The sequence below is a fragment of the Erithacus rubecula genome (genome assembly GCF_903797595.1).
Source record: "Erithacus rubecula genome assembly, chromosome: 23".
Taxonomy (NCBI): Eukaryota; Metazoa; Chordata; class Aves; order Passeriformes; family Muscicapidae; genus Erithacus; species Erithacus rubecula.
In genome coordinates this window covers 3411366-3426118 of record NC_136675.1, presented here as the reverse complement: position 1 = coordinate 3426118, position 14753 = coordinate 3411366, and the positions used below count along the sequence as shown (strand labels likewise).

At 47.8% G+C, this 14753-nt stretch overlaps 1 protein-coding gene across 1 annotated transcript in view; it reads right to left on the bottom strand.

Annotated features, from left to right (window-relative positions):
• Window positions 1-8770, bottom strand: part of LUZP1 (leucine zipper protein 1) — a 30719-nt gene extending 21949 nt beyond the window's left edge. Inside the window, exon 1 of the mRNA XM_079325543.1 lies at window positions 8633-8770. The gene's annotated coding sequence lies outside the window, so the exon portion shown is untranslated. The remainder of the gene's footprint in view (window positions 1-8632) is intronic.
• Window positions 8771-14753: the final 5983 nt, after the last annotated feature.

Sequence of the window (14753 nt, the reverse complement as noted above, 5' to 3'; positions counted from 1 at the left end):
AGTATATGGTCTCTGCTTCTTCTTTCCAAAAATGGGCCAGAGTAATTCCCCATTTGCCTGGGGAAAAGTGCCTCCTCAGTGCTTGGGGATAAAGGGGGGGCACTGAAACAGCAGAACAGCTGTAACTTCCCAGAGAGACCATCCTCAGCATCCAGCTGCCTTAAGAAGATGTTTGGAGTCAGAAATGCAGGACAGGATTTCCATCAGGAAGGTCCTGAGCCATACTTCTGTCATGGACAAGGCTGAATAATGTCACCAACTTCAAAGTTCTTCCATCTCCCACCAGCCTCTTATCCATAGGATATGAAAGGGTTAAAGATGCCACCCAATTCATGACTATCATGGGAAAATTTTGTTCCAAATTCTGCATTTCACACTGCTAGAAAATCAATCTTAAAATAGCTTGTATTAACAAGGCAGTTCTAAAGGGCAGCCTGCATTTGCTTTTAAGTACACTGGTTATGGACAACAGACAGACAAACCCTCCTGCTCTGGGAGCACAGGTATTCCTGCAAGCATTACACAAGATGCTAATGACAAAATCTGCAGGCTTAATGCCAAGCATTAATTTATCTGAATCCTATCCTAAATGAAGATCAGAGCCATGAGGGCATATGCTTTTCTTGCAGCATGTTAAAGAAATGGAGAGTGAGAAATTGAGCACAAGGCAAAGATGGCAGCACAGGATCCCCTCCAGGACTTTTCCAGGGCATGGCTGTCTAACCATGCTCACTTGCATTGTTATTTATGTGTCCTTTTTGCCCTTGTACTCCCTGGACTGAAGGAAGGATGTTTCACAGGAAGGAAGCACTGGTGTGGCTGTACTGAGACAGGACCACACTGCTTCCCCCACCATGCTGCTCCTTTCTACACTGCAGGGAAAGAGTGGGAAATTCACATTTTCTCTCAGTTAGCAGTAAGGGGATGAAGCTAACATCAGTCCAGCTCCAATTTCACACAGGGTTGGTGTCCAAAGCTACAGCAGGTTGCTCAGGACTGCATTAAATTCTGAAAATCTCCAGGGTCAGAAATGCTCCAATCCCTTGGGCTCTGTTTCCTGTCAGAACAATCTCAGGGAGAAAATTAGTCAGAAGTGTCAGAATTAGTCAGAATTTACCATGCTGCAACTTTCTTCAGCTGGAATGGGGCAATACCCAGCATCAGTTCAGATTGGTGGATGAATGGATTGAGAGCAGCCCTGCAGAGACAGACTTGAGGGTATTGCTGGACAAAAAATTGGACATGACCCAGCAATATGTGTCTGCAGCCTTGAAAGCCAACAGTGGTCCTTGGCTGCATCAAAAAAAATCATGGCCAGCAGGTCAAGGGAAGTGATTCTCCCACTCTGCTCTCATGAGACCCCACCTGGAGCACTACATCTGGAGTTCTGGAGTCCTCAGAAAGACTACAGCAGGTTCACAAGAGGCCACAGAAAAGATCCAAGGGCTGTAATACTTTTGTGAAGAAGGGCTGAGAGACTTGGGGCTGTTCAGACTGGAAAAGAGAAGACTCTGGGGAGACTTTATATTGGGCTTTCAATATATAGAGAGGGTTTATAAGAAAGGCACAGACTTTTTACCACATACTGTAGTGATGGGATGTGGGCACAGGTTTTAAACTAAGGGAGTTTGGTTATTAGGAAGACATTCTTCCCTGTGAAGGTGGTGAATCACTGGCACAAGTCTTGCCTAAAGAAGCTGTGGGTGCCCCATCCCTGGAAATATCCAAGGTCAAGTTGGATGGGGCTTGGAGCAACCTGGTCTAGTGAAATATCCACTTGAATCTCATGACACTTCAGCCACCATCTCACCAGTACTGAGCAGGTAAGAACAGCCTTCTCTTGACCTGCCTCACTGAAGTCACTGCCATGCTGCCAGTGCTTTGCTGAGCCTCTCCAGCTTGCTGCTGTCTTCTTGCTTTTGCACAGAGAGATGCTCTGTGTGCCCCACCAACTCACACACAGCTGGGCTCCAAAGCAAGGGCTGTGCTGAACTCCCAGCCCACACACCCCAGCAGTTGTAGCAGTCACTAGATGCACACAGAGCAGAGATTACTAAAAAAAGGAAAAAAAAGAGAAAACCCACCCTTCTCTGCAAATCAGCTCAGAGCGTAGGCAGCAGAGGAAAAGTGAATGAAGATGATCTGTGTGTAAGGACTTGGGAGCATGTTTGTGCTGTAAAACTGCCAGAAAGCAAAATAGAGAATGGGGTTTGCCACTCCTGCTGCTGAAGGAGGGAAATGAGGGGCAGGTGACCCTAAGGAATGCCACCTGGCAATCAGGGCAGTCAGCAAGGCACAGCTGCTTCCCTGCACTCACAGCTGCTGGTTCTCCCTGCCTGCACCTTCAGGCAGCCTCTCAGCCCAGCTCTTGTACCCCAGCAGCCTGATTGTGCTCTATGCTCTGCAGAACTACACCCCAGAGAGCCTCCCCATCTTCCCATCACTGCTGGAAAAATGGGAATGGATGGGTGGGAAAAGAATCCCCACCTCCACAGCTGGTAATAATGCTCCACTGCAGCATTGTCACTGCAGTCACCTTCAAACACACCACTCCACAGCTTTCCCAAAGCACTGCTGACACTCTGCATCCCCTTCACAGCACCTCTGACAGTGGGTACAGGCAAAAGGAAAAGCCCTGCTCCAAACTGTGCTTCTTGTTCCCATACTCTGCCCAGTGCAAAAAAGGTAACATCCAGAGAATTTCAGAGTATATGCAGTTTACAATATACTAACAGCCAACACTCACACAGAAACATCAACACCCACATTACACAGGACACCTTTATGCAAAGACATTAGTCACACTCAGCAACATTAAAAACAATCCTGAAGAACAGCTATACAGAATGGGATGCAGACAGAAGAGTGAGAGACTTCATTAGGAATTCTCAATTGCTTCAAGTTCAAATTCTCACCACAAAGCAGTACTAGTAGTTATTTATTATCATCCAGGAATTATTGTTTTCCAGTAAAAACAGACATATTTCCAAATGATTCACACTACCTGAGAAATTAATGTTTTTGCAGCTCTGTTCCAGATCCTAGGTCAGGAATCTCCATTCTATTCCGGCAAATTCCACTAAGATATCACATGTAACAACAAGTTCTTGAAGAAGTTTCATCAGATTTTCCCTTTAAGGTAACCCACTGCACTCCCACGTGAGGCACAGGCACCTCAAAGGCACAAGCAACTGAAAGTGCTGCAGTGGAATCAGATGATCAGCACAACCTTGGAGCCTCTGCAGCCTCAGAAAATCCTATGATTTTCAAATCAATCCAGTGGGGAAGACACAAGCCAGTGCTGCACCTTAAGAGCCAGATAATGCATACAGAAGCAATTTTAATTAAAGCAATTTTGAGAATGAACGTGAAAAGAAAGCCTGACAGATTTTGCTGCAACACGTACAGAGGGTGCAGCACTGCAGCAAAAGCTGTCACTCCCAAATTACAGAGCTGTGCTGCATGCAGCAAAAGCTGTCACTCCCATCCTACAGAGCTGTGCTGCATGCAGCAAAAGCTGTCACTCCCAAACTACAGAGCTGTGCTGCATGCAGCAAAAGCTGTCACTCCCAAATTACAGAGCTGTGCTGCATGCAGCAAAAGCTGTCACTCCCAAATTACAGAGCTGTGCTGCATGCAGCATGCCTGGCAGGGCTGACAGCACCCAGCAGCACAGCCACACTCTCAGAATTCCCTGCTGCACAGCCCAGAGCTACTTTTCTGCAAGCACTGCATTGCATGCAGCAACACAGGAAAATGTGAAAAGTAAGCATTCAAGGTAAAGAGAAACATTCTTGAGCTAATTAAAGAGTTGCTTGAACTTATGTTCATCGTGATCAGTCATGTAGAAAGACATTTTCAGCTTAGGATGAAGCATCTGTTTTTAGAGGTCAATTAGAACGCTGCAACACTTACACAAGTCACACAACAACATGCTCCCTCTTTTGCTGCCACACAACCTTCACCTACCCTGGCACTGGCACTTCCAGTGCAGTGTACTTGCTGTGACCTGCCCCAGGACCCTCAGGGGAGCCAGGAGCAGTCAATGAGATCCCACTCTGGGACCTGTTGCCCACTGGCTGCTGTCCTGGAGCAGAGCTGCTGTGTGTCACCAGAAGCACCTTCCTCATCAGCCCCACAGGACTGCTGTGCATGGCACAGGTCAGCAGCCCTCTCACATCACCTGCCTACAGACACAGATGCTTTCCTCTCCTACTTTGCAGCCTGACACATGAGCCCCAAGCTCCAGTGGTTTTGTAATATTAACCACCAAAGCCGAATCCTACCAGGGCTAAGAAAGCCTTGGTTCTCATCTCCTGCTGCTCTGCTTTCTCAGAGGCATGCATGCACAATCAAGGATAGCCACAACACTATTTGCAAGGGGTCTGAATGAAATCAGTCCTGCTACTTCTGAGCCAAACAACCACAAATCCAAGCAAGGAACACGGGAGTTTTGTGGCAAAAAAATCTTATTTAGATCAACGCCCCTTCCCCCCCCTCCAGGCATCAAGTTCGCAAGTTGAAATCACAAACCTCAAAATCGGCTGAGTTAATGAGTTAATTCAATACTAAGTAAGGTTTGATACTATGGCCTGGGCAGTACAGCAGGCCAAACTATGACTTAATCTATGACTTAAAAACCAATTAGCTAAGTAAATTCAGAACTATAAATGTTTACATGCAGGGGCTTGTCCATCCAGTACTGATTAAAAATCGTTAAAGCCTACACTTTCCCCTTTGTGACTTAAAGCAGCAAAACCACCACATTCCTCACAAACCAGGGCAGACAGCAAGGAGGAATGATGAGGAAGCATCCACAGCTGACAGTGCATGTCTCCCTTTACTTCATCCTAGAGCAGCCAGGAGCCCACCTGTCAGAAGAACAACCTGCCCATGGAAGCAGGCCAGGTGCATGTGCCTGAAGGGAGGACAGTGAGCATGGCTGGGTTGTGGACAGTGGGTCCCTGGCAGGGCAGGGCAGGGCAGGGCAGGATGGCAGCTATTTTGCTGCAGCAGGCCAAGGAGCAGCCACACGGAAGTTTCCAGCTCACACAAAGCACTTACACGTGAGACTGGTGCACTTTGCTGGCCCAAGTTCAATAGAGCTGCTCAGAGCCCAGATGACAGGACTCTGAAGTCACTTTGCAAGGAGGACATTTGAGGTTTGTTCAATTCAATTAAGCTCTGACAAAAGGGCCAAAAAGATTAGGACTTAATACATGTAGAAAATTTTCTACTGGAGTCCTCTAAACACGATGTCTCTACTCCTCTGCCCAAACCTGGGCAGCACAAGCAGGAACTTTGCAAAGGTAGCACATCCAAACTCACTGTGAAAGCATGGTGGTGACAGAGACAGCTATATTTAGATTGCATTCACCTCTCTGGACTGTGTTTCTATGAGAAACTCAAATGTTCAGGAATACAAATGTTACATTTCCTGCACAAATATCACAAGAAAGCACCAAAATATTCTCAGCTTTCTTTTACAGAAACACAAACTGCCTGTGCATAGCATTCATGCTTCCATGAATGGTAAATAGGTAAAGCTGTGTGCTGCACCTGCATAACTTACTCCACCTTGGTGAGGGTTAAAGCACACAGGGCTGAGACATCCTTACAGCCCCTTCTCTGCCAACATTAGGGCCTCAGCAGGGGAACATCACTGCCAAAACCTAAGACACCACGAGAGACACAAAAGCATTAAGGCCTAAATTCTACATTCTGATGGCTGACATGCAATGCCACACTTTTTATTTGATCATTTCAAAAACATTGGTTTTCAGGCTGCTGAATCAACCCAAACCCCACCGACTTCACAGGAATGGCATGCCTGGCATGCCTTCTCAGGCAGGGTGGTTATGAAGGCTCCTAAATCTGGACACTTAAGGGCAAATGGTTTGTGGGTTTTCCACCAAACTGATTCTGCCACCAGCTCTAAACCCTCAAATCCAGAGAGATGTGACAGTTGCCACTAGGAGAAGGCTGCCAGCCCCTGTTACCCTGGCAAACAGCTGAGCTTGGACAGAGAGATGAATCACACCTTTGGTGGCTACCAGAAGAGGAGATCAAGTTAAAAGACTAAAGCCCTCCAAAGATTCAGCTCACTGAAAGCAGAAAGAATAACAGTATGGAAGGACAAAGCCAACCACCAGCTTTGGGAATGCAGGAAATGCAAGCAAGCAACACCTGCTCATCAGCTGTCACCAAGTATTTGAAAACATCCATGCTTTCTACTCCACATGTGCAAATAAACCATTACCCAAGGCAAAAAGTGTGTACAGCAGGCCTTAGAGGTGTGAAGACATCTGTAACCATGTAACCATGCCATAACCACCACAACAAGCTTCACCATTCTGACACATTTTAAGGGTTCCCATGATCTGCAGTCCACTAGTAAAAGACAAATTACTGCTACAAATCATCACCCTCGTGGGGATCTTCCAATCAAAACGACCTCCTAAAGAGACTGTGCTTCCTTGCAGTGTAACAATTGTATCAAAACTCTCCTTTTTTTCCCTCATTTCGCTCAGTAATGACAGCCATACTTTGTGAAAAACTTCCATGAGGAAAGAGATCTTTGGTTCCTCACCAGCTGCAGCCCATGGTGGGAAGAAAAGGTTTTATGGAGGACATGCACAGCCTCAGAATGCCTGGGTACAATACTCTGGTAAGGTCACACTCATAGACGTAATCACCAACCCATCTGAACATACAAAATAATGTGGTCTAGACTGCAAGGCATACTGGGCTTTTAAATATTATCATTTCTTGTAATAGCCACAATTGAGAGTTCTCTTTTTAAACAAGACTTATTTTTGCCTACAATTCCTAGCCTCATATTAAATACAGAAAATCAGTAACTTACTCTCAATTGGGCAATTTTCAGAACACAGAGACAGTCAGAAGGCCAGCGAAAAGTCTGTGCTCTTGTAACTTATTTCTACCTCTTAGGAAGTCAACACTGGCCTGTACTGGAGTGCAGAAACTTTATCATTTCATAGCATTGGGAGGCAGCTGGGGTTGAGGAGACTTAGACCAGGAGATGCAGGGGTTAGTTAATGGGGACCTGATCACTCTTGAACTGTGCTGCTCTCCCACACTCCCTTTGCCCCAACTCATTCCTTCCCCCAGGAACTTTCAGACACATATCCAAAAGAAACACAGCAATCGGCTCTCCATGTCCTCCTCCTCCTTGCAGTGTTACTGCCCTGAGCAGCCCCAGGCTCGATGCCTGCCGAGAGGGTCCCATGTCCAGGAGGGGTCTTGCACAAGGATCACAAATCGCGGTGGGGCGTCAGCCTGGCAGACACTGCTTTGTGCAGCCCCCGCTGCTGCGGAGCCGCGGCAATGGAGGAATTAATTACACTTCTGCCAAGCAGCCCCAGAGCACGCCGTGCCTGCCGGAATGGCCAGCCGGCCACGGGCTGCACACACTGACCATCGCACAGGCTGTGACACGGGGAACGACGTGCGCTCCGAGCCCCGCAGCTCAGCAGATGCATACCTCTGCCATGAGGCTGTAGGCATGCGGTGAGTTACTGCGTTTTTTCCTCCTAAACGCGGAATGCCACAGACGATTCCAGGTTGTAAAAATCCCCCTTCCCGCTGTCATCGCTGTAGTGCTGCTGGGAGAGGAGCTCGCCCACCCCAGCCATAAGCAACAGCCCCAACACACGCGGCAGCGCTGAGCACTCCCTCCCCCGATTTTTGTGGAATATTGTAACAGAATTTACGCACCGGTTAAAATCTAATCCCACTGCACCTAACTCAAATGTGCTGATTAGTCGGGATGGTCACTTTAACTTGTGTTTAATTGGTTTAAAGGCTTCAGATGTAGCATTAGAAGGGAGGGGAAATGCAGATTTGCAATGAGAGCGCAATCACCAAGGACAACCAGCAAAGGTCTGCCGTGCTTCACATGCCAGCACATGGGACACCTGACAAAGCCAAACGGGGGAAGTTTCAGAAATTTTCGAAAGAGGCAAAGAAAAGTTTCACAATGCTCCATCAATTAATTCCCTCACGACGGGGGAGTAAAGAAGAATGAAGTGATTAACAAAGTCAGAGCATCAGTAAAGCACGTATATAAAAGAACGTTAGTAATTACATGATATACGTGAGCGCCCTGGGAAAGAAGGGGGAATTGAGAAAAAATAAGCAACAGGAAAGGGAGTATGTGGCCGCGGCAAGGAAAAAAAAAAATGGTTATCCAACCGAAAACGCTTGGAAACCTCCAAAATCTCAACCAAGCCCCAGCCAATGGGTTCAGCAACTTCCCTGCGGGCAGCCCGCGACAGCAGGAGCGGCGGGACGGAGCCCTTCCCGGGCGGGGACGCACCGATCTCCGCTCAGGAAAGCGGCTGTTCCGGTCCCGTCGGAAGGAGCCCGACGGCGGCTCCATTTCCGAGCGGGAGCCGAGGCCCCGGCGGGCGCCTCAGGGCCGGCGCTCCCGAGGGGGGTCCCCGCCGCCGCCCGCGGGCAGCCCGGCCTTGAGGCACCCGCTCGCCCGCACGGGAAGGGACGGGAAAGGCGGCGGCGGTCAAAGACAAAGCGGATGCCTCAAATTCCTCCCCGCCCCGCCGGTCTGCGGCACCCCCCGCCCTCCGCCCCTTCATCGCCCACCTCTGCCTACCTGGGCAGCAGGAGCGCCAGGCTTCCCTCCCTCCCAGCCCGGGCTTGGGCAGCCGCAGCCCGCGAGGGGCTCCGGAGCTCGGGCGGCGGGTGCGGGCGCTGACAATGAGGGGAGGGACGCGGTACCGGGCGGTGCTTGACGTCAGCGGGAGCGGGGCGGAGGCGCCCGGCCCGGCAGCCGTGCAGCTCCGCCGCGTCCGCCCCCGGCCCTCAGGAGGGCGGGCAGGCCCGGCCGCCATTTTGGGGGGGGTCTGAGGGCGCTGGGGGCAGGGAGGGGAAACTTTGCGAAAGGGGCCAGGGAGGAGCTGGGCGGGCCTGGGAGTCGCGGGTGAGGCGCAGCGCAGGCGCTGCCCTGGTTTTACGGGGGGTTCGTGCTGCAGAGCCTGCCGGACAGCCCCTTCTCCAGCCCTGGCCCCCTACCACCGCCTCGGGGCGGGCAGCGCCGGTCCCGGCTCTTTAAAAGCAGGGCAGAGCCCCGCACCAGGTGGCACAAGGAGGATTTTTCCTCTTCTCCCGTCCCACCCCCCTTTCCCCACTTCAGTGCCATCTCTTGGAGAGTTTGGGACTCGGTGGTGAACCCAGCCGAGGCTGGTGTGTGCAGCCCGGGGGTGCCGAGATGGGATCGGAGGCAGCAGAGCTCCCCCAGCGCTGGCCGGGGGCTCTGCTCGCGGGTGGGCAAGGACACCGGGATGTGTCCCCACGCTCTGTCCGTCACCGCGCTGCCCTCGCCCGGCTGAGTCCCCGGCAGACTCAGAGGCCGGTGAGTGATTCCAGCCTCCCGGCCAGGCAGCGAGACGTGGCAGCCTTGGAACCTATTGGCCACTGTGGGGACATCTGGGGGAAAGGTGGAGCTGCCTCCTCACCTCTAACATCTCTCATTCCACTTATCTCTGTATTTCTGCAGCTTCCATTGACTGCACTAAGTCCCCATCAATAACATTATTAAAGAAAAAAATTGCTTTCTCTTAGAGCAGCCAGAGCTTCCTTAGTTTTCCTCTACATCATTTCCTTTCCGTGGACAGAAATTTCTAAGTCTCTAACTTCACACCACTAAGCTTTTTTCTCCAAAATACCAGCCTGGGCAATGGCAGTTCCTGTTGCTACAGGCACTGTGTCCGTGCTGCTTCTGCATGACACACAGCAGGCAGGTTGTCTCACTTGGATCCAGAGATTGGATATTTATCACTCTCTGGTTTTCCATTCCCTCTTTTCCTCACACCGCAGGCCCCACCCAGCAGCTGCTTCAGTTGCCACCTTGGTGAGGGGCTTCTTTCTCCTCCTTTATCAGCTCAGCTCAGTTTGTTTCCCCTCGCCTCCTTCCATCAGTGTGTGGTCAGGATTTTACCCCACTCCTTGAGCTCTCCCTGCAGCAGCAGCTCACTGTGCCAGTGCTGCTGGGATCTGGTGGCACAGGAGGATGAGCAGTCTCAGCCCTTAGTGAGCATTTGCTCTTGTTTGCCATACTGCACGATGAGGACTCACCAAAGCCTGAGGCATGGTTGCAATGCTTATCTCTTGGATTAGGAGGATGGGTGCTGTTTCCAAAACCCAAAACAGGGTGCCAGCACCACTGGTAGTCCCCAGATGTCCCCACAATGGTTGATAGAAAGGCTGTACAGTTCCAAGGGAGCTGTAAGTAATGTGGGCAGGTGTGACCAGAGATGATGGGCAGGGGGAGATGACAAACACAATAAAATCATGAATGACATGCGGAAGCAGCGGGAGCTGTCAGTGTGTCTGACAACAGAGGATCCACATGGGTGTAGTGGCTTTAAACAAATAAAATTAACTCATGCATCTTATGCACAGCTTGATAACGTGAGAAGTGGATGGCTCTAGGATGCCATGAACACCAGAGGCATGAGATTCAAAAGGGATTAGCCAAGCTTACAGAGAGCAGATTCCTCAGTGGTTATTGAAAATGTCTATCTGGGTCATCTTCCAGTTCATGAAGGCCCTGAACTGACTCTTCAGGTATTGCTATTCTGTACTCCCTCTGTTTGTATGGTGAATGTAAGTGAGGTGTCTGAGTTGATCTTGTTGCATGCAGTTGAATGTCCCTCCTAAAATTACTTGTGTGTATGTGCTGCTTCTTCTACACCAGTTCTGGGATTTGTTCAGTTTATCAGACTGGCAGACAACTAACTCAGAGTGAATACTTCTCTGCCTCTAGTGAGTTTTATTAGCCCACTGCTTTCTAAGCCAGTGGTTATTTGCTTCTCTCTGCAAACTAGAAGTGGAGATTCTCCTGTTATTACCTGATTCTGTTGTTCAGGTTTTAAATATTTAGAAGATCAGAGTCATTATAAGATCCTGATACTTGTTGAATTAATTTCTAACAACTCCTGACAGAGCTGGAGCCTTGGTTGTGCTAGATGCCACACAGAGTTTCAGAGCAGTACTAAACACAGCATTCAGGGAAAAAGAAACAGAATTGTGGTTGTGTGGACAAATGTGCTGCATAGCTTGTGAGTCTCACATCATTCTCAGCAGTCTATAGGGCAATGTAAGTTTTGTTTGATTTGGGGTTTTGTGTGTATAACTGTTTCTTGTTCCTAGAATCAACAAGGTGCCACCACAAGCCCTCAGAGAAGTCTGTAACCATGTCAAGGAATGGTAACAAAGACGCTGAGAAGCCTGCAGCACATAAGAAATGGGTTGATGGAAGTTTGTACTGCTGCTGTCTTCCTCTCAGTCAGAAAGCATAAACACCATCTCCTCAAACTGAGTCTTCATCATATCACTCTTCACCAGCTGCATAAGGAGCCAGAACCTGACACACCTGGAGAACACCAGGATGGGGAGTGGCAGTTGCTGGAAATAATAAACAGAATTTACACACATTATGAGTAGGGTTTGTCTGAATACATCAGACATCTCCACTACTGATTCTTCTACACAAGTCTCATTTCAATCTTACAACCTAGATAATGTAAATAATGTCAATAAAGTCAGTTGGTTTGAGGGGATGTTTCACCTCTTCCTGGAGCAGACATTTTTTTAAATGTCAGCTGAATTAGGTCTACACATGGGGCTGGAAAGGGTGCATTTCAGGATTTCAAGGGTGCTTGCCAAAATAATTTCAAGATTAGCATCTTTGAAATTGTGATTGAAAAGGTGATTGAAAAAAGCCAAATGTCATCATACCTGTCATCAAGAATGGCAAGAAGGAGAATTCAGGCAATACTCAGCTCTTTGGTCAGTCTCAGCTCAGCCATTGGGAAGACTGGACAGCACATCCTCCTGGAAGTATTTTCCAAGCATGTTAAGGACTAAGAAGTGACTGGCAGGAGCCAGCAAGGATTTGCCTGACCAACCTGATTACTTTCTACAAAGATGCAGCAGCCTGTGTTGCCAACAGGAAGGCCTGGTGTTGTACTGATTGATTGTAGTGTTTGCTTTATCAAGCTTTTGACACAATCCCCACAGTCTACTTGTAGGCAAGTTGGTGAGATTTGGACTGGATCTTGGACTTGAGTGTGAAGGGAATGAAGAAGTGGCTTGGTGGTTGAGCTGAAAGGTTCATATCCACAATATGAAGCCCAGTGGGCAACTAGTTCCTAGGGGCATCCATCAGGGATGCATGCTGACAGGTTAATAGTGATTAATGCCTTTAATAATGACCTGGACAATGAGTTATCTTGCACACTCAGCAGGTTTGCAAACCAAACACCAAATTGTGGAGAGCAATTGCACTATGTTGTAGGTCAGGGCTGGGTAAGAGAACCTCCCCAGTAAGAGATCAAGAAACAGCTGCTCAGGAGATGTAACTTGCCACCAGAAGTTGGAGGTACCATAAATGTGAAAAAGATGACATAGATGAAATCTGGCAGAAAGAGCTCTTAACTTCTCATTTCCTTCTTTGTCACCAGCGATGATGAAATCTAAATGTAAAAATCTGTTACTGACCAGAAGTGTATGGAATATGTGCCTAGTCATTGATGTTTTCAAGTGAATCATCTTGGCTGAAAAAGAGTTCAGAAAAGGTGGATTCATTTTGCTGGAGCTGTTGGGAATTCCTCACCTGTGAGTGACAAGAGGCACTGAGAACCTGTAGCAAAATTGTCATAAAATAAACTGCATGGGAACCATACAGCTACATCTGTCTCTCTTGACATTCATTCCAGGACTTACAAGGTTTACTGCAGAGGGAGTTGTGAACTCAAAAAAGAAAAGCAGGGTACTGAGTTGTTTCCATGGTAGTTCAGAATTTGAAATTGTCTATCCATCATTAACTGCTATGGAATAGACAGGAAAATACAAACCATATCTTCACAGTACCAAGATACCTTATGTATTAGAATATCAGAGTGGTATAATAATTGTAAATGAAAGCATTCTGATGCTGTGTTATAAAGTGTGTTCTGCAGAAATATTTCATTCTTATCATAGATATACAAAACAGGAAGAGGATTTTTGGGCAGATTTGTTTGTGAGGATGTGATCAGCTCATCACTAGGGCTTCATATACTTAAGCAGTCACATATACAGCATTTGTTCCTTTGAACTCCCCTGCAAGGAGCTGTTCTCAGATTGGTGAGCATGGTAGGATTGCTTCAACCCATAGGTTTCAATGACCATCTTTCTTTCACATAGCAAGATTCAGGTTTGTCCTGGGAGGAGTGATCATGTTCCACTTTCATTGTCCTGCCAGTCTTCAGTCATGGTGACTCCTCATTGCAGAAACTCATCCTCTTCCCTGCTTGTAGGAATAACCTGCACTGGAATTTAATTGCAGTGTGCTGCAGTGCACATACATGCCTTGACATATATTTAGCTATTTCTTCTATTTTCAAAAAATTTTACATTATCATTGAAATATCTATCTACTTGGACACATCAATATCAATATTTCTATACAAACATAACATGTTTTAACTTACCTTTGTGCTCTGTATTGCAAGAGCTTCACTGGAGATGCACTGAGATATCACTCAGCCCTCATGTACCTTTTGTGAAATACATTTGTGTGCTCTGGACTGCAATTCACAGAGCATTGTAAAACATGGCAAATATGGACATTGATCTCTGAGACATGAGAGTCTCCTCCTTTCAACTCAGAGGCTGTGGGTGTTATTTATCTTTAATTTATGATCATTCCTAGCAAGTGTTTTCATCTGCCAATTCCATATCACTGGTTTTTCTGATACAAATTGTTGAGGCACACCATCTAATATTTACTAACAATAAGAATGGTGTAATATTAGATCAAGTGCCTTTTAAAATTCACTTATAATCTAATCAAAGAAAGGGCTTACTTTGTTTACTCTTGAATTAAACAGGATCAAAGAAGCATGGTGGATCATCTTCCTATGTTGTATTTTGCCATTCTTTTCTTCATTCCAAATCACGAGTAGGAAACACAGGAAAAGGGAAAAAGCATAATTGATACAGGTAAAGAATGGACTAGCCAGCCTCTCAAAGGCCCTTCTAGGACCATGATTTGTCATTTTTTGTTTCACACTGAGCAGGTGAATCACCCAGGCACCTTGGAATTCATCACAAACTGGCCCAAGGTGAGCATTTTGGACAAACATCATCAGAGGAGGATGAAAAATTGACTGCTGTTATAGCAGCAAATGGAACAGTGCCAGGGCCTGTTCCAGTGTGGGAGCTCAGTTGTCTGCACTGGTTAATGTGCAGTGAATATCTGCACAGTTAATGGTTCAGCTGTGGCCTGTCTCAGCTCACATGTCCCCAGGCAGTGCAGCAGCACAGCTCAGGAGTGAGCACAGGCAGCAGTCTGCCCTGGCACAAGTTGGAAACAGACTGTGTGGACATGGCCAGTGGCACCTCAAAACTGACAGAGCTGGATCAGTGCACTTTTGGGAGAGTAGAGGGGCTGTGTCTCAAACAGAGGAGCTTCAAAATGCCCTCAGTGAGAGAGAGGACTGCTGTTCTCTGGCCACACAACTGCTCTGTCTAACTCTGCAGCATCACTTTATGCTCCATCCTCAGCACAGGCACCAGCAATAGGGAGAAAGCTGCAAAGCTGTGCTACAAATGCAAAGGAGAGGCAGAAACCTGGGGTGGATGTGCACTGTGGAGTGTTTGGGGTGGCCACAGCAGTGGATGGTGGAGATGAATTGGGGCAGGCTGAGAGATGGGAGGGCACTCAGAAG